Source organism: Ursus maritimus (genome assembly GCF_017311325.1).
Source record: "Ursus maritimus isolate PB19 chromosome X unlocalized genomic scaffold, ASM1731132v1 scaffold_X1, whole genome shotgun sequence".
In the NCBI taxonomy this organism is placed as follows: Eukaryota; Metazoa; Chordata; class Mammalia; order Carnivora; family Ursidae; genus Ursus; species Ursus maritimus.
In genome coordinates this window covers 30,955,680-30,975,775 of record NW_024423319.1, presented here as the reverse complement: position 1 = coordinate 30,975,775, position 20,096 = coordinate 30,955,680, and the positions used below count along the sequence as shown (strand labels likewise).

The window sequence follows — 20,096 nt, the reverse complement described above, 5'->3', positions numbered from 1 at the left end:
TTTGGGGTCCCCGGGGAGAAGGAGGCCAGGGTGGAAGGCAAAGGCCGCGGGCGCCCCCAGTTTGGGTCTGGGTGGGCTCCCCTGGCCGCCCCGCCCCGCCCTCCTGCAGAGGCCTCACCTGCGCCCCCGGGTGCACCGGAAGCCAGCCCGGCCCGCGCCCGTACTGCCGCCGTGCCCGCCGCTGGCTGCCAGGGGGCGCTGCGACACCGGCGCCGGGCGCCGAGGGGCGGCGGCCACGTGACCGGGGAGCGGCGCGTGGGGTCCTGGGGTCAGCCAGGCGGCCCCCACCAGCTGCTGGTGCGCTCGCCTGCTTCCCCCCACCCCCCACCCTCGCCTTCTCCTTTGGCTCTGCGCCGGCCGCGCGGTGGGTCTGCGTCGGCGACAGCGACTCAAGTCCGGGCTCCCCGACCTGTAACCTCCCGGCGACCCTGCGGAGCAGCCGCGTGAGTTTCGCGGGCACCCGGAGCCCCCGGGAAGAGACACCGCACTCTGGCTTTGTGGCACTTTTCGCCCTTCCCGCAAGGCAGAGGAGGGGGGACTCGGTGCCAGGCTTTCCCCTAGCTCGGAGAGGGGCTGTCACCTCCCGTCGTCCCCGTGGAGGGACGTGCTGTTCCCAAGGGGACCCCGTGGGAGTGCGCCGCGCGCGGGGAGCGGGGGTTGCCGTGGGGGTTTGGATCATTTGGCTGTTCTGGCAGGACCCCTTGCCCAGTAAGCACTGACCAAATTACCCCCCACCCCCACCCCCAAATGACCATTTTCACGGATATGCCCTAATGGAACATTCACTTGGTTGTGGACAGGGCTTGAGAGTGGCAAGAAGTGAATGTCTTACCCGACTACGTTTCTTACGTGGAGTAGGGGCCTTAGGCACACCCCCCACTTAGCGGGGCAGAGCGGCCACGGATGGTCCAGACGACACACTTGGATCGCCCAGCCGGAAATGCCTCGTACACCTCAAGACATCTCACGGTGTCACACACACACGCAGATGCTGACTTTGATGTGTCTGTCCGCACAACCCTCAGCCCCAACCGACAGGAATGCGTCAGAAACTTCGTTCCCCACCATTCTCACCAGGCCCTGTAACGCGGGTAGTCCCACTGGGGCAGGGGGGAGGTTAATTTGGAGAGAAACTAAGTAATGGGAGAGATGGAGGGATTTTAAAAAGAGCCTTACACTTTGCTTCCTATAACGTTCACTCATTTTAAGCGCCCAGTTATTTTTAGTAAATTGGCGGAGTTGTGCGCCCATCACTGCCATCTGGTTTGAGAGTACTTTGGTCCCCATTCACACCCCCCCCCGCTGCCCACGCAAATCCCCATAAAATTTCAGCTAATCTCTCCTCGGACCTCTAGCCCTAAACAACCATTTATCCGTCTTCTGTCTCTATATAGTTGCTTGTTCTGGTGCACAGGAATGGAATCCCACACTGCTAGGTGGTCTTTCGTGACTGGCTTCTTTCACTTAGCACGGTGTTGTCCCGTGGCTTGTATGTCGTAGCAGGGGTCAGTGTGTCATTCCTTTCTGTAGCTGAGTCATGTTCCCTGGTATGGGTCTACCGCTTTATGCAAATACCACGTCTGTTGATCCATTTGGGTGGCTTTCATTTTTTTGGTTATTAAGAGTAATCCAATAATTGGGAACATTTGTGTGGACATATGTTTTCAACTCTTTCGACTTCACTGCCTTTGGCTGCTGCTTCCCCGGCACTCTTAGCCCATTTCTATCCTAACACTTCACACACTGCCCGTAAGCTTGAATTCATTCTCTGTCTCCCCACTAGAGAAGGCAAGGACCAGGTTCCCTCGTGCCCTGCTTCACGAGTGGAATTTCTGCATTAGATGGCAACTGTATGTTTCACTTTTTTTTTTGAAACTTCCAGACTCTTTTCCAAAGTGGCTGCACCATTTAAGACTGCATTGGTAAATGTAGGAAGCTGCCAATTTCTCCATATCCTCAGCAACACTGGTTTGGTCTTTTTGTTTGGTATCTCATTGTGATGTTAATTTGCCTAGACTGAACGGTGTTTGTTAATCAGTTTCACTTCACTTTAATGACTAGCTTTTTAAATATTATAAAATCTCGTTGCTGAAATGAATAATACATAGCCCAGCCATGCAAGGAGCTCATGGCTCCAAGAAGGAGACAGAGGAACATAATTACAGTACAGTGTGTTAGGTGCTCTGATGGAATGGAGCACGGGATGCTGTGGGGAGCAGAGAAGAGGGACCCTAACCTCAGCTGGGAGGATGGAGGAAAGTATTCAAGAAGCCTTTTCTAGAAGGGGCTTTAACGTGCCTCTGGTTTTCTTTCTTGTATTTTTATCAAAATTATACATGTATGTAGTTTTAAAAGTCAAATAGTTCTACAAGCTTTGTTATTTTTTTAAAGAAAGGAGTCCCCAGCTTCTCTCCCCATTCCCTGCTCCCCCAAAAGCAACCACTTTCTATTCTTTTAACTCTTTGGCTATTTATTTCTCTATCTTTAAATAGCATAGCCTGTTTTTATTTGAGAAAAAAAAATAGCCCTGACATAGGCCACTTACCGTCTTCACTTGCACTGATTTCTAAATTGGTCAGCCGCATGAAATATTAACACATGGTTAATTATGAAAGCCGCAGTCACAATGCAACCTACCTTCTTACGATTTAAACACAAGAAGACAGGCTTTACCAACAGTTAGGTACTGAAGTAAGACAAGATAATGCATTTCAAAGGAGTGGCTAAGGAGTTTTCCTCAATGGTACTTTAGTACCATATAACTTCAATAAGCTGGAACCCAATTATGACTTAATTAAGAAGGATGTTAATTTCACTCAAACACAAAGAAAAAGCCAAATCACAGACAAGCAGCATAGCCTAGGACAGAGGTTGGCGAACTATGACCTGCGAGCTAAGAATCTTTTATCAGATGAACCTTTACAGTTAGTTGGATCGTGGGGAACATTAGCTTTCAACCATAATTAAATAAAATGTTATTCTTCTATTCCATTTTTTTTTACTAGTAGACCTGTATTACAAAACCTTGTAGTCGATTATTGTATTTCTATCATTATATTTTCTTACAAAGCCTAAAATATTTATTTTCTGTCCTTCACAGAAGAAGTTTGCCAGCTCTTGGTTTAATAGAATAAACAGAGACATGGAAAGCAATTGCCACGTACTTGCTGGGTGACCTTGGGAAGTCACTTCACTTTTCTGGTCCTGATTTTCATTATCTTTAAAATAGAGATAAAGGGTGATGGGTGGAGGAGAAAAAGCTCTAAGGTGAAATCCCCCCCCAAGTTTTATATTAATTAGTTCAATTATGTAAACATCTATCGAGCTACTACCGGGATACCAAGAACTGTCAAAGGCATTGGGGATAGAGTGGAAAACAAAATCCTCATCCTGAAAAAGGATACTATTCTAAATGAAAAGAGACTAAAGATGCAAAGTGTGGTCTGAGATTGGATCCTGATTGGAGCAAGCCAGCTTTATCGGACATTTGAGGAAAAGTAGGGAAATTTGAATATGGAGGGGTATTCGATGAGATGAAAATTTATGAACGTGCAATGACGAATGAAGGTGACCGACTGATAAAAAGCAGTTATAAAGCATTATGTACTGTATTATCTCATTTTGGTAGGAAGTTCAGATACGTATTCTGTAAACTTAGAAGACGATCTGGAAGGATATGTACTAAGCTCTTTTTTTAAAAGATTTGTTTGAGAGAGAGAGAGAAAGACAGCACGAGTGGGAGGAGGGGCAGAGGGAGAGGGAGAAGCGGACTCCCTGCCAAGCAGGGAGCCTGAGGCAGGAGTGGATCCCAGGACCCTGAGATCACGACCTGAGCTGAAGGCTTAACCAACCGAGCCACCCAGGCGCCCCTGTACTAAGCTCTTAATATGGGTAATTTCTGGGAGGTGGGAATATAATATTTTGATTTTCTTATTTTTGTTTTCTAATTTTCTACAGTGAACGCACACTGCTTTTATAAAAATAAAAGATTCTGTCTAATTAAAAAAAATAATCTCTCCCTCCGTGGAGTTTACATGCCAGGGTCTCTTGTGAGTATTAACCTCGCTGAATCTGTCACTTTTTTTGCGGGGAACATCTGTAAGACTGGAGACTGCTCTTTCCCCCTACAGGTAACAAAGGAGCAAGGCTTTCTCTGTGGGATAGCTGTGAACTGATGCTGCTGGCATTTTCCTTGGAGTTTTAAGGGTGAGTAGAGCCTTCGTATACCCAATGCTTTAGAAAAGGGTGGGATTTTGTAGGGTGGCTGGCATTAAGAAAGGTCGAGAGAGGCCAATGTTGGTGGTGTCCGTCTGGACACTGTCTAGGAGAGAACATGCCCAGGCTGATCCCGAGGCGGGTTTATCTCTGTCGCATCAGTGGACACATCGATGTGATGAAGCATTCGAATCTTGAAACTACTCGTCTTATTCCAGGGCTCTGTAAACCCGGCCTCCTATTTTTGTAAATCAAGTCTTGTGGGAACACAGCTTACGTACTTGTTTATGAGTTACCTATCCCTGCTTTTGCCCCGCAGTGGCAGGGTGGAGTGGCGGCACAGAGACCGTATTTGACCCACAAAACTAAAANTGTTTACCGCCTGGCCCTTTAAAGAGAAAGCGTGTGGACCCCGGGTCTCGGCCCCCCAGAAAACTGCCTCAGGAGGCATGCCTGGGGAGAGAATGGCCACTTCCCAGCTCAGCGAATGAACTGACACTCTGATAAACTTCATTCTCTCCTGGGCGTTATTAGCATGGGCCAGTATTCCCAACGTCAGATAACTCTAGGTTACTCATAATACTGGATTTCTTACCCTGCAGAACGGTGGCGAAGGCCGGACCATAGGAAAATAGAAACTTCATCAAGGAAAATGATAGCCTGTGAGCCCGGTCAGTAGCGGGCTAGTTGGTCTTCCGTTCGTCTAGCTAAGGTCTACTTGGGCTTCAAAGTTTGTTCAAGTGCCTCTTGCTCCCAGAAGCCTCCTCTCGCTCCCCACCCTGATTTCACTGTCCCAGGCCAGTGCTCCCACAGCACCCTTAGCAGAGCCCTATCATGACCCTTAGCACCCCACCCTGTAAGCATGATTTCCTTCTCGGACTGTCCACCACACAGGGTAAGGACCATGTTCACTCGTTCCCTGGTATAGCCCCGGAGCCCAGCGTAACGCCTAGCATATAGTAGCATATAGTAGCTTCCTAGCTGCGTGTCCTCAGCCGCGCTACTCCCCTGAACCTCAGTCTTCTTGTCGGTCCAATGGGAATAATAGTAATAGTAGCTCCCTTGTTGTGTGGACTAAATGCGTGTATATTAGCTATTCAGCAAACACTTGTGGATGAACGAAGGAATGAACGACATATAGGGAAGTGTTTGGATCGTACTGGGGATTGTGAGTCTGCATCAGCAGTGCCTACAGTCACAGGGGTTGTTCTATTGACTGTATTTAGACCAGCAACACACTCATCCTCCACTGGCCACCCAGACGGGAGCAGCACTCATCTATCCTGTCAACACTTAGTGAGTGCCTACTATGCGCCCAAGATTACGTGAGGTATTGGGGATATATGGGAATACACACCGTCTCCACCCTCATGGAGATTACGTTCTAGTGAGGAAGATGGGTCCATCCACAAACTGGTACATAATATGTTACAGACCGTTTGATCGGTGATAAAGAAAATAAAGAGGCTAAATCGTAGTCATCGAGATGGGCTGTTACCGGTCTGGTGAGCAGGGAGAGCTTCTTTAGAGAGGTGACATTTGACATGAGACTGGAAGAGTGAGCCAACCATTTAGAGGAGCTGGAGAAAGAATATTCTAGGCAGAGGAAGACAACGTGCAAAGGTTGAAAGCCATCAAGGATTTGGCCCAGTCAAGGACATGGAAGGAGGCAAAGGAGGCTGGCAGGATGAAGAGGCTGGGCTCTTTCTAAGAAGAAAGGGGAGCTCTTTAATGATTGTAAGAAGGATACTAAGATCTGTCCCTCTGTGTTTTTAAAAACTAAAAAAATATCTGGGAGAATGATGGCCCTCCCCCAAAGATGTTCACATACTAATCCCGAGAACTGACTGTGTTGCTTTATATGATGGAAGGGACTTTGCATATGTGATGAAGGATGGAAATCTGAGATTACCCTGGTGGGTCCAACAGGATGACAAGGGTCCTTGTAAGAGGAAGACACAAGGGTCAGAGTCAGAGGGAGGAGATGTGCTCATGGAAGCAGGGCTCCCAGTCAGAGCAATTTGGAGATAGAAGAAGGGGCCGTAGCCAAGGAATAGAGACAGTGCATAGAGGTTGAGAAGACAGGGGAACAGCTTCTTCCTTAAAGCCCCCAGAAAAAACAGCCCTGCCGACACCTGGACCTTTAGCCTTATGAATGTCAGTTTGGACTTATGACCTTCAAAACTGTAATATAATACATTTGTGGCGTTTTGAGCCACTAAATTTGTGATTATTTGTTACAGGAGCCACGGAAAACCAGTGCTCATTGTGTGGAAAGATAAACCAAAACTAATGACATTAGTAATTTACATTGGGATGGGAACAGGGTTGAAAGGACCGGGAAGGAGGTAGAAGGGATGGGAACTTTTCTGAGTTTACCTTTTTTTTTTTTTTAAGATTTTTTATTTATTTGAGAGTGAGCAGAGCGTGCAAGAGAGAATATCAGTTGGGGGGGGGAGGAGCAGACGGAGAGGGGGAGGGAGAAGCAGACTCCCCGCTGAGCAGGGAGCCCCACATGGGGCTCAATCCCAGAATCCTGAGATCATGACCTGAGCTGGGGGCAGACGCTTCACCGACTGAGCCACCCAGGCGCTCCCCCCCCCCACTGCCCCGCTTGCGGGCACTTGAATCCTGGACTTCTGGCCTCAAGAACTGTGAGAAATAAATTTCTACCATTTGAGCCAACCCATCTGTGGTATTTAGTTTTGTCAGCTCGAGCAGACTACTGTACTAACTTCGGAAAAGAGTATTTTGACTTGGACTCTACGGCAGGGGTCCTCACACTTCAGTACGCGTCGGAGTCCCCCAGGGAGCTCGGAGAACTCTGGGTGATGGCCTCCCCCTCCAGCATTTCTAATTCAGTGGGTCTAGGGTGGGGCTCGAGCATTTGCATCTCTGACAAGTTCCCAGATGAAGCTGATGCTACTGGTTGAGGGACCACGCTTCGAGAACCACTATTCTAAGGCTAGCGACCATCCCCCGCCCCCAAACTGAACATCAGTCCCGCACTCTAGATAGTAGGTTTGTTTTCCACAGGGACACGGGTTGGCCATTCTGAATCTACTCGAACAAATAATATACCGTGAATAACGAGAGCCAGCTTTTACTCCCTCGGAGGAAGGAGTTCCACAGAAGAAAAGACGGAAGCCTGGTGGTGATCAGAGGTTATCAGTATGAATGCGTCATTTCATGCACGCACAGCCGCCCACCCAGAGATAGATCCAGAAATAGAGTTGTTTGTAGAGACGCATGTGTTTCCTAGCTCTGTCTGCTGAGAAGGCCTGGAAGCGGCGACACCCCAATACCAGCGAGTACACCTAGCACTCAGATCTTGGTTTCCAAATACCATTCTCCAAATAAAAGGAACCAGAACTCTCAGAGAAATGGCTGATTCCCAGGCTGGGGCAGGGAGACTAGAAGAAGAGCGGGGCATGTCTTCCTCTGCCAGAAAGTAAGACAGTGTCCATGGGATAATGGGGACATGCCAGGAGGATGCAGGAGTCACTCTGAAGGGATTTCCAGTGGTGAAATCTGTGACAAGCAACAAGATAATGCTAGTCATGGATCATAACCCAGACAGGAAAATAAGAACCCACGAGTCCATGCGAATGTAAAGGACTAACTGAGTAAATAAATGAATGAGGGGGAAGGAAAAGCACTTACTTACAATAGCATTCCAATCAGTAACATGTAGAAAGAATAAGAGGACTAGAAACTTACTTGGCAAGCCCAGCAGTAATAACTATTTCAGGCCAGGACCATCAGTGGATAGTAAAATGAATGGACAAAAGTATGATGAGAAAGTGTGTTTATATAGTCTTAAAGTATCTTCCCCCCCAAAAAGCTTATTTATTCCAAAGGGCAAAATACTAACGTCACTGGGGAGAAACCTCGCAGACACAGCCTTAACCAAGTGATCAAAGTTCACATCACCAGTCGTGGAACAAACCGATGCCATGTGTCTCTTGACAGGATGCATCGAGAAGGACACACCATCATATCTGTAGTGTTCTTGCCAAAGCACATAACCCAATTTGAGTCACCATGAACCATCAGATAAACCCCACGTTGAAACCAGCTAGTGTTTTCCAAAAGTATCATGGTAATGAAAGACCAAAAAAAGACCGAGGAACTGTTCCAAGGTAAAGGGATACATCAAAGAAAACGTCTGTGATCCCTGACCACAAAAAAGGACATTGGTGGGGCAAATGGAGAAAATGGAGTCTATCGATTATAGTATTGCATGGACATTAATTTCTTGATTTATAAAGTATCGTAGTTATATAAGATGGTAATATTTGGGAAATCTGGGTGAAGGGTATAGGAGGACTCTTCGTACTAGTTTTGCAACTTTCTGGGGGGTAAGTCTATAATTTTTCAAATGAAAAGACCTGAGCCACCCTGAGATCATGACCTGAGCCCAAGGCAGACGCTTAACCCACTGAGCCACCCAGGCTCCCCTCAATATTGTGGATTCAGAATCCTCTAGTATATAAGCTGGACAATGTATCATGGAGTTTGTTTTTTATCTTTGTTTTCCCCCATAGTTTTTAGTAGTGTTCCTCTCATCCAAGGGAAAACAAGGAAAAGGGGGGATTTCTTTGGTTCCTTCCTGTGTTTACCTCTGCCGAGGACTTTTCTCTTGAGAATTTATCTCTGCTCTTTTCAAGGAGGGGTTTGAATTGTGCTGTCGCCCAGATTGTGACATTTGCAAAGCCCTGTTGGCCTACTAGGGTTTCCACATGCTGTGCCCTTCCCAACGTTTAGGCCTTTACCTGGAATGCTCTCTTACTCAAATTTTGTCTGTCTTTCAAGGCTCAGCTCAAGAACCACCCCCTCCAAGTTGTCTTCCTGGATTTACTCAGCCCAAAGTTATCCTTCTCTTTCCCGAGTAAGTCATAGCTCTTAGTTTATTCCTCTCATTTGGCCCCCATTCACTCATTCACAGCCATACCCGTTGCTTTGTACTTATTTATACATAATTTACGTCCTCTACCAGATTAAAAATCCCTTGGGAGTAGGTACTTACGTTTTTCAGCTTTCAGTTAATTATTTTTTTTCTCAATTTCAGATGCAAAAAAGGTTCACCAGTAAAATAAGTTGATAAGCCCCCATCCCCCGCCATGTCCTTTGAATCTAATCTTTAGTTCCCCTTGTTTCTCTTGAGGACTTTCTCTGTGAAATGCTGGAGTCATCTCCTTTCTCCCCAGTGGTCTCCTTTATAACTTAAAGCCTGTCGCTCTAGGATTTTCTCTTCCGTTGTTTGGGTGGAGTTGCTTCCACCAGGGGGCGCTCTTTACCATATATAGGTGCATTGCTCTGGGAGGCAAAAGAAAGACTTCATCAGGTGAAAATATCAAAGCAATGGAAAAACAAACAGTAGGAGACTGGAACTGAACATCTCCTGGGATTTGACTTGGTCCCAGCACTAGCTGGCTGCTCAAATAACATTTCACTTGTTATATTGTGTTTTGGTATGATTCTGGCCCACGTGTAAAGATTTCCCCCTTCGTAACCTGCTTCATTTCTTTCCTCTACAACTATATATTGAGTGTGTGCTTTGTGTCAGGTATTATCGTAGATAGTGAGGCTTCCACTGTGAACAAAACACACCAGGTTCCTGACTTACAAAGCTTATTCATATGTGGGCAGCAGATAACCAATGAGATAAACACATAAAAGATATAGGATAGATAGGGATAAATACCAAAGAGAAAAAAGAAATTCAAGGCTTTATAGGCCATTGGAAGAATCTTGACTTTTTCTTTGAGTGAGATGGGAAGGATTGGGGAATTTTGAGTAGAGGAGGGATGTGACTTGACATATTTTAAAAGGGTTGCTGTAGTTGGTTTTTTTTTTTTTTTTTGGATAAAAAGTTATAAAGGGACAAGCTTGGGCTGGGCTGATAGCAATGGAACTGGGGAGAAGTGGTTGGGTTTGGGGATATATTTTGAAGGTAGAGCCAAGTGAATTTGCTAACAGATCAGATGTAGGATGTTGGAGAAAGAGGAATGAAGGGAAACAGGGTCACCATGTTGCATAACACCAGTAGCATTGAATAAAATGTGGCTGGTGCCCTCTGGGGTTGTGTAACACAGCATTTCTGTTCGGGATGTTGCCAAGGTTTTTGTTCTGAGCAGCTGGAAGGATGGAGTTGCATTGGTAAAGACTGTGGGAAGAACAAGGTTGGAAGTATATCAGAAGTTACATTTTGAAAGAAATCGACACAAGTAAATGGAAAGATATTCCATGCTCACGTATAGGGAGAATCAATATTGTTAAAATGTCTGTGCTACTGAAAGCAATCTATAGATTCAGTGCAATCCTTGTAAAATTCCAATGGCATTTTTCAAAGAAATAGAACAAGTAATCCTAAAATTTGTATGGAACTACAGAAACCCCCACATAGCCATAGCAATCTTGAAAGGGAAGAACAAAGCTGGAGGCATCTTGCTCCCTGGTTTCTATATTACTATATTCCAAAGCTCTAGTAATTACAAAGTATGGGATTGGCATAAAAACAGACATATAGGGGCGCCTGGGTGGCTCAGTCATTAGCATCTGCCTTCGCTCAGGTCATGATCCCAGGGTCCTGGGATCGAGCCCCGCATCAGGCTCCCTGCTCCGTGGGAAGCCTGCTTCTCTCTCTCCCACTCTCCCTGCTTGTGTTCCCTCTCGCTCTCTTTCTCTGTCAAATAAACAAATAAAATCTTAAAAAAAGAAAAAACCAGACATGTAGATCAATGGAACAGGATCAAGAGCCCAGAAATAAACCCACGCCTATATGGTCAATTAATATATGGCAAAGGGGGCAAGAATATACAATGGGAAAAGGATATCCCTTCAATAAATGGTGTTGGGAAACCTGGACAGCCACATGCAAAAGTATGAAACTGGACCGCTATCTTAACACCGTATACAAAAATTAACTCAAAATGGGTTAAAGACTTGAACGTGAGACCTGAGATCATAAAACTCCTAGAAGAAAACGCAGATGGTAAGCTCCTTGTCATAGGTCTTAGTGATGAGTGTTTTGAATCTGGCACCAAAAACAAAAGCAATGAAAGCAAAAATAAAGAAAAATACAGAAGACTGTATCAAACTGAACCGCTTCTGTACAGTGAAGGAAACCATTAGCAAAATTAAGAGGCCATCTACTGAATGGGACCAAATATTTACAAATCACTTATCTGATAAGGGGCTAATATCCAAAATATATAAAGAACTCATACAACTCAGTAGCAAAAACCAATCTGATTAAAAATTGCCAGTAGATCTGAATAGACATTTTCCCAAAGAAAAAATACAAATGACCAACAGGTACATGAAAAGATATTCAACGTCATCAATCATCAGGGAAATGCGAAGCAGAACCGCAATGAGCTGTCACCTCATACCTGTCGGAATGGCCAGTATTAAAAATACGAGAAATAACAGGTATTGGTGAGGATGTGGAGAGAAGGGAACCCTTGCACGTGGTTAGCAGGAATGCAAATTGGTGCAGCCATAATGAAAAACAGTGTGGAAATTCCTCAGAAAATTAAAATAGCACTACCATACGAACCAGCAAGTCCACTATGGGGTATTTATCCAGAGAAAATGAAAACACTAACTTGAAAAGATATATGCACCCCATGTTTGTTTCAGCTTTATTTACAATAGCCAAGATATGGAAACAACCGAAGCGTCCATTGATGGATGAATAGATAAAGAAATTTTTGTGTGTATATATATGTGTGCATATATATGTATATACACACACACATATATTTAGTAGAATAGTATATATATTATATATACACATACATATACACACATATATAAATACATGAAATATGTATACATATACACATATATATAAATATATGGAATATATATATATAATGGAATATTATTCAGCCATAGAAAATAATAAAATCTTTCCATTTGCAACAACATGGGTGGACCTTGAAGGCATTATGCTAGGTGAAATAAGACAGGCAGAGAAAGACAAATACCATATGATCTCATTTCTATATAGACTCTTAAAAAAAAAGCCCAAAGAAAATCTAAGCTCATTGGGTGCCTGGGTGGCTCAGTTGGTTAAGCGACTGCCTTCGGCTCAGGTCATGATCCCAGGGTCCTGGGATCGAGTCCTACATCGGGCTCCCCCTGCTCTGCGGGGAGCCTGTTTCTCCTTCTCCCTCTGCCTGCCACTCCCTGTACTTGTGCGCGCGTGCTCTCTCTCTCTCTGTGTCAAATAAATGAATAAAGTCTTAAAAAAAACTAAGCTCATTGATACAGAGAACAGATTGGTGATAGCCAGAGGCAGGGGGTGGGGGTGGGAGAAATGGATGAAGTGGGTTTTTTTTTTTAAGATTTTATTTATTTGAGAGAGAGAAAGCAGAGCGGGAGAGAGAGAGAGAGCACGAGCAGGGGGGAGGGGCAGAGGGAGAAGCAGACTCCCCGCTGAGCAGGGAGCCCACCGTGGGACTCAATGCCAGGACCCTGGGATCATGACCTGAGCCAAAGGCAGACGCTTAACCAACTGAGCCACCCAGGTGCCCTGAACTGAGTTTTCAACAATTTAAATAAATTGTTGAAAAAAAAATACTGTGGGAAGAACAAGGTTGGAGGTATATCAGATGTTAAATTTTGGATATGTTGAATTCGAGATGCCAGTTAGACACCTGAGTGGAGATATCAAGGACGCGGTAGGCTATATGAGCCCGACGTTCATAGGAGTGGTTAGGGCTGGAGATGAACATTTTTTAGTCCTAGGCATCTAGATAGTATTTAAAGCCCTGAGATGGTTGGTAAGAAGGCACCAGAAGACAATGAGAACAGTGAGAGAAGAGAAGGGGACCAAGGAGTCAGCCCCGCGGCACTCCCACATGTAAAGGTTAGCAAGTCAATGAGGAACAAGCAAAGGAGACTGGCAGGATGTGTCCCGTAAGGCAGAAGGAAAACCGGAAGAGCACGGTGTCATGGAAGTCAAGCGAAAAAGGTGCTTTGGGGAAGAAGGAACGACCAACTGTGAAAAGTATTTCTGGTTGGCCAAGCAAGAGGAGGGCTGAGAATTAATTCTTGGTGGACTTTAGCAACATAGGGGCCTTGATGAAAGCCATTTCAGTGGACAGAAGCTTGATGGGAGTGGATTCCAGAGAGAAGGGGGAGGAGAAAATTGTACACAGGGAATACAGACAACCGTCTTAAAGAGTTTTGTTGCAAAGAAGAGTGGAGAAGTGAAGCAGTCGCTGGACCGGTGTGGGGGCTATTTGCAGGGGTATTGAGAATGGGAAGAATAATTGACAGTTTGCCTCGGGTGTACCCACTGGTTGTTGGCGTTCGCTTGTCCTTATTCGCCTGCATTTCTGGGCATCGTAGCCAGCCATCCTCAGAGAAGCTGGAGGGTGAGGGAAGGGAAGTGGTCAGCAGGTGTGAGTAGAACAGACTAAGGGAACCCCTGGACGGCCTTTGATAAAACTGGATTCAGAACCTCTGTGGTTAGCAAAGGAGAGAGTATCTCCACGTGTGGACAGAAGAATGGGAGCCATGAGACCTAGCTGTTCTAAGCTGCCCACATGGTGACTCCAGCCTCCTTCGCCAACCTTGGAGGATCTGGCTTCAGTTACACTAAAGGAGCATGGGGGTCCCCTTCCAGAAACATTATCTATCGTATGAAAGGAAGAGGGAGAGAACTTCCTACGGATACCGTGAAGCCGGCTGAACCCCAGGTCGAGTTTGAACCAAGTGGGAAAACTGCCATAAACATTCAGGCCACAGTTCCACGAATTCTTTCCTTGTTCCTTGGTGAGAAGTTGCACCAGGCTTGCTGCTTAGCTCCGTGGGTTGGTTGTGATGGCTTCAAGAACACAGCTAAGTTTTCCTGGTCTCCATGTACCGTTTGGATTTGAATTTCTTTCCTCTTCTCATGCCTTCAAGGCCCAGCTCAAGCGTCCCCTGGTCTGCGGAGCCTGCTCCAAGCCCCCTCTCAGGCAAGATGAATCCTTTCCTTCTCAGAGCTTCCATAACCACTTTTCTCTGTCTGGGAGGAGGCGTGAGTGGTTGTCGCGGAAGAGGCAACGGAGTGTGGTGGCGGAGAGCCTGGGTTCAAGCGCTGGTCCGCGCAAGGTGCTCAGCCTCCTTGGGCCTCAGTTTCTCATCTGCTTCATCTCCATTTCTTTAAAAAAGACCTATCTATTTGACAGAGAGAGAGACAGCCAGTGAGAGAGGGAACACAGCAGGGGGAGTGGGAGAGGAAGAAGCAGGCTCATAGCAGAGGAGCCTGATGTGGGGCTCGATCCCATAACGCCGGGATCATGCCCTGAGCCGAAGGCAGACGCCCAATGACTGAGCCACCCAGGCGCCCCTGCTTCATCTCCATTTAGTAAGACTAGGACTCGCCTCGTGGGGGTTTTGTCAAGATTACAGAAGCTAATACACGTGAAATACCGAGAATGGTGCCCAGCCCATAGTCAGCACTCAATATGCTCTTGTTACTTGTGTCTCTTTTCGAGGAATACGACCATACCTTTATCTTGGCGCCCTAATTCATAGCAGCGGGTTCGGCATGGAATACTAGGTGCTTAATAAGCTTTTGTGTGAATAAACCAGGTTTCTAAATCAGATTAATTCGGTTTCATGTTCAGTGCTTTCATATGTCGATAGCCCTTTTATCATCTCACGTACTTATTCCTGTGTCCTACTCCATGTGGTTAAGAAGGAAGGTTCTAGAGCCTGATCCCCTAGTTTGTATTGTTGCTTTGCCACTTATGAGCTTATTAACCTATCAGTGCCTCAGCTTCCTCAACTGGAAAATGAGAAAAAAAATATAGGAAGTTAAACCGAGTTACTGAACACTCAAGTGTTAACTATGCTTACTATTAATCTTACTGGTGAGGACATGATTTAATGAACACCTATGATGTTTCAGGGACTGTGCTAGACCATAGAGACGCAGAGAGGAATAAAGCTTGGTCCCTGCTCTCAGAAGCCCATAGGGTAGTGCAGGGAGCAAGTGTGAGCCAGTCAGCTTGCAGAGAGGCTAGTGGAGGAACGGACCAAGTCTATAAGAGGGATCAGTGAGGGGAAAAGGGAGCGTTTTTTAAAGTTTATGTAGAAAGTACATCCTGAGCTTTGCCTCTGGGGGTGGAGGGTCCTGCGATATTAATGTCTTAAATGGAGGCGACGATCCCTTCTGTGGCCCATCAGAAATGAGTTTTAGTACAGATTTCCTTAACAAGACCCCTTCCCAAGAGTCCCCATCCTGTATTTTCAAACCCAGAGGAGGCACTCTGGGTCAACAACAACGTATCCTCAGGCCTGCCCAAGTGCACCTAACGCGGTTTTGACGTTTTCCTTGAGCAAAACTCCTCTTTCCTCTTTGTAGGCAAGCCCGAGAGCTTCCACCGGCAGAAGACCGCTTTTGAGGTACTTCTGTCCTGCCCCTTCACTCCCTCCCTCCCAATGAACTTTCTGAAAAGGTTGGCGTTTATGTTCTTCCCTTTCTCACCCCAACCATCGGGTGAGAGGGAATGTAAAGAGTGGTATGTTTTCTAAGAAAAGGCCAGGACCCCTTTCTAGCTCACACTTGTAGTAGAGACGGCCCCGGGGACAGGAGGATGGAAGCGGCATTTAAATGATTGAGATCAAGGGCAGGCTACTGGTGGATGAAAACCTTTATGCCTCTGTCTCTTAGAAAACCAATAAAGCCATTGAAGCTTGTCTGTTTCCCCAAGTAGTGAATGAGAACAATAGAATTGAGAGTTCCTGGTGTTCCTCTGGAGCTGATTTTGGCAGGTGACAAGCAGCTTGTAAAAGGGCTTATTATTTGTGCAGAGCTTTGGCTGCCTGACTTTTAAAGTTGATTATTTATTTTGCATGTTGTATAACAGAGCATTGGGCAACGCTCAGAAGAGGCCTTCTGGGTCAGAGACTAGGGACTGACTTTTCTGGCCATCTCTTCCTACCAGACCCCACTTCTAGCTGCGGGGTGAGGGGCAAGCTTACAGAGGAGGCCCAGGCCGTGGCGTCTGTATAGCCCCTAACCACCAGCCAGGCCTTCTCATTCAACAGGGGCTGTGAAGACATCAAAGTCTTCATGAAGTCCTAGTTCAAGAAAAAAATGTGCATGTATAATTTCTCCAACTTATGCTGATAATGCGACCTGCCTTTGAAAGAAATAGTTTTAAAGACCATATTTTGGTCATCTGCTATAAGCAGTCATCCATGGGGTCCCTGTCATCTCAGGGAGTAGATGTTCTGAAAGGTAGGGCTTTCCGCTGGTTACAGTGGAAAATAGTCAAGAGGTCTTCCCTCCTTTGTGAAGAGTGCCAAGCCAAAATTGTCCCCAGCTCTTTTGGTTCAAGCTTTAAAGCATTGTGCCTCCTAGCCTATGCTGGCCCTGCTGGCTCACTGAGATCTCGCCATTTTAGAAACAGTGAGTGAGGGGAAGTTTCTTTTCTTTCAATTCTAAACTTTAAAAGTGGATTGAGCCAGGTCCCTCTAGGAATTGAGATGATCTTGATAGAAACTTGGTTGTGTTTCCTTTTTCGCTTTTCTCTTGTTTGTTTGTTTTTTTTTTTTGAAGATTTTATTTATTTGACAGAGAGAGAGACAGCCAGCGAGAGAGGGAACACAAGCAGGGGGATCACGCTCTGAGCCAAAGGCAGATACTTAACCACGGAGCCACCCAGGCGCCCCTCTTGTTTGGTTTTGATGGAAACCTGAATTTGTGAGGAAGTTCTGATATAGAGGCTATAAGCCGGCTTCGTGTCCAGTGATGGGAGGAAAATGGGGAGCAGCAGGAGGTGATGGGTGCCTAGGAAGAGAGTTCATGAGCTATCGGATGAATTTGGGATGTCTTATGATATTTTGGAGACACGTGTCTTGGGAGCAGCAGCCTTTACACTGGAAGTTACTGTTTTGGGACGAACCATCCTCCCTCAGAGACAACATTTTGTTGAAAAACGTCTTGGGAAACAGGAAATCCGATCACCCTTGTAGAGTCTGTGAGCACGGCCAGGTTAATTTCTCGCGCTAAGGTCTCTAATGTTCTGGATGGGCCACTGCTTTGGCTCCCCTGCGAGTCAGGATAGGCTAGCCTCTGATGCAGTGACACATAAACAACACAGGCTCATTTGCTGCTCACATAAATAAAGTTTGATGCAGACTGGTTGGCCCTTCCCTGTCACGTAGCAATGCCACCTGGAACGCGTGACCTTCCAGGACACCATGGCAGAGAAAAAGACAGCTGGAAGCCCGCGTGCGTTCACTGCCACTTTTTTTTTTTTTAAAGATTTTATTTATTTATTTGACAGAGATAGAGACAGCCAGCGAGAGAGGGAACACAAGCAGGGGGAGTGGGAGAGGAAGAAGCAGGCTCATAGCGGAGGAGCCTGATGTGGGACTCGATCCCAGAACGCCGGGATCACGCCCTGAGCCGAAGGCAGACGCTTAACCGCTGTGCCACCCAGGCGCCCCGTTCACTGCCACTTCTGCACCCATTTCAGTGACAGCAGCTAATCTCCTCGCCCCGACCTAACTGCGAGGGGGACTGGGCTGTGGAGAGGTGTGCCGGGTATATATGGCGGCTGGTCGCAGCCTCCGCTGTGTTGTCTGGGTACCACCTGACCATTAACTTCCCATCCCACTCTCAGGGAATGCATGAGCGACGCTGACGTTCTAATTCCGTAACAGACTGGACTGCGATCACCAAACCCCCTCTTCCGTGTGGCAGGACAGGAGGCAGGACAGGCATACTCCCCTGTTTGCCACTTACTGTCCTTTTCCCCCCTCGTCACTCACCATGAAACACACACTCTCCCCTCTGCTTCTGTCCCTAAGAGTCACGCTCCCTGTGAGCGTAAGTGTTGCCTCCAGGTCAGACGCCTTTGTCACTCGTCCCAGGTTCTGGTTCTGACAGGAGCTGTGGGAGCGTTGGGTAAGAAAGTGCGGGAGTTGTTCTTTGTGAAGTTGGTCTCCCAAGGCCAAGGCAGGCCGGCCATGTCTGCAGTGGCCCTCATGCCGCGGGGCTGATTGAGCTTAAGTTCATTTACGATCTCTGACAAGATCGGGTGAGCAGACTCCCCCGGGGTCTGTGAGTATCACCGGGAGAGGGAAGGCGGTCCTTCTCCCAGGAGGAGGATGACTAGTGGAGCCATTTCCAGATTTCTCGCTGGCAATGAAGACCAAATTCCCAGAAGTTACCTGCGCAGTAGAAAGTGGTTGGCTGTTCCTGACCCGACTCAGTGTTTACCTGAACCATAACCACTAGAGTATACGAGAGTGTGTGTGTATGTGCGTGTATTCAGATATATATGTAAAATATATATCAGATATATATTTATGTACGTATACGTATATATAAATCCTATGGTACTTGCTCAGCCCTTACAACAATTTACTTCTGTCGCTTTCCCTTTGAATCTCAGGCCTTCGGGGTCTCGCACAGGAAAGGAGTGGGTGGAGTCAGTGTGGACGAGCCCAAGGAGCGCAGATCTGCCAGACCTGCAGCTCGGCTTCTGTGCCTCTGACATCCATGCCTTTCTGAGGCGTCGGCTCCGAACCGGCTGTGAGCTACCCACAGAGTGGCCGGTTGGCTGATGAGCTGGCTGGGGAAGAGGGGTGGGAGGGGCAGAAATGGAAGGAGGTAGGGGTCAGGAGGGGCCGTGTCTGAAAGAGGTGGCGATGATCTGTTTTCACTTTCCCTCTTGGGCTTCATCGCTATACTCTGCGTGGGTCTCGTTTTCTTGTTTTCTTGAATCGGGGCGAGACTCACCCAGATGTCAGTTCGCAAATAGAAATCACATCCGCTTATAGAATCACTGCCAGACTCATTATGGTTCAAAGATTTCTAAGATCCGCGTACAGCAGTCACTTGGGCTGGAGTTTCCCATTTAAATTTATTTCACACAATTCCATCTTATGTCCTTTATAACGTGCTCTCATTGTGTCTCCGTTATTTCAGCTTGCACTGCTTTAAAAAGTTCCTTGACGTAATCTTTAAATCTAGCTGTGAAAACATCGTTTGAGGGTTGCCGTTTACATTTCCCTTTTCTTTCGCCATAACACAATTTCGATTCTTCAGTTTGACACTTTCATGTCTTCCTCTTTCCATTTCATATCTCTGCTATGATCGCCACTTTCTTCCCTAAATTCCCTCCTCCTCCCCAACATCAAATCCTAAGCTTTCCCCCTTTTCCAGATCTCTGATTGGAGGTGTTACGTATGATTTCTAGTAAAGCTTTGGAGAGGTATGTGTTTAACTTTTAGCCAGTTAGACTGTCTCAGACTTACGTGATCACTCCAAGGACTTCAAAGAAATTCGCCTTAAAAAACTAAAATAGTCCACTGTGATACCTCATTTATCCTCTCCAAATATCTGGAAACTAGGTGGGGATGAGTTTTCCCTCCCCTGTTTTACAGATGGTAAATCAAGGTTCAGAGATGCTCAGTAACGTTTCCGCTTTCATCGTCCCGCTGGTTGGTGGGCGTCCAGCCCAAAATAACGAAATGATGACCTGTGGACTCTGCATTATTGCTTGTAGCCTGGGCTACAAATGACACTGGACAGGCTGAGGGGGACTTCTCTGCATTATGTGGGGGTTAATGGTCTGGCAGAGGCAGAACTCTGGGGTTCGAAGTCCCCAGAGGGCAGGGACCCCGGCCTCTAGGCCACCCTCCTTTTTTATCCTGTGCATAGCTGGGCCTTTGGGGCCTGGCCCAGCTCTCCCAGCAGCGCCTGGTGGTAATCCTTGCCTACAGAGGGGTGTGGACACAGTGAGGATTTCTCTGTCAATAACGACCATTTTCAAGCGTCGGTCCTTAAAGTAAGTGATGGCTGAGGATGGGAGGCAGAACGGCCTTCCCTGCAGCTTGTCACATGAAGCAATGACTAT

General features: G+C 46.6%; 1 long non-coding RNA gene across 1 annotated transcript in view; it reads left to right on the top strand.

Annotated features, from left to right (window-relative positions):
- The first annotated feature begins 300 nt into the window (after positions 1-300).
- LOC103677718 overlaps positions 301-20,096 on the top strand; it is a 65,357-nt gene continuing 45,561 nt past the window's right edge. The window contains exons 1-2 of the long non-coding RNA XR_005834546.1: positions 301-443; positions 4,131-4,206. This is a non-coding gene — a long non-coding RNA (uncharacterized LOC103677718). The remainder of the gene's footprint in view (positions 444-4,130; positions 4,207-20,096) is intronic.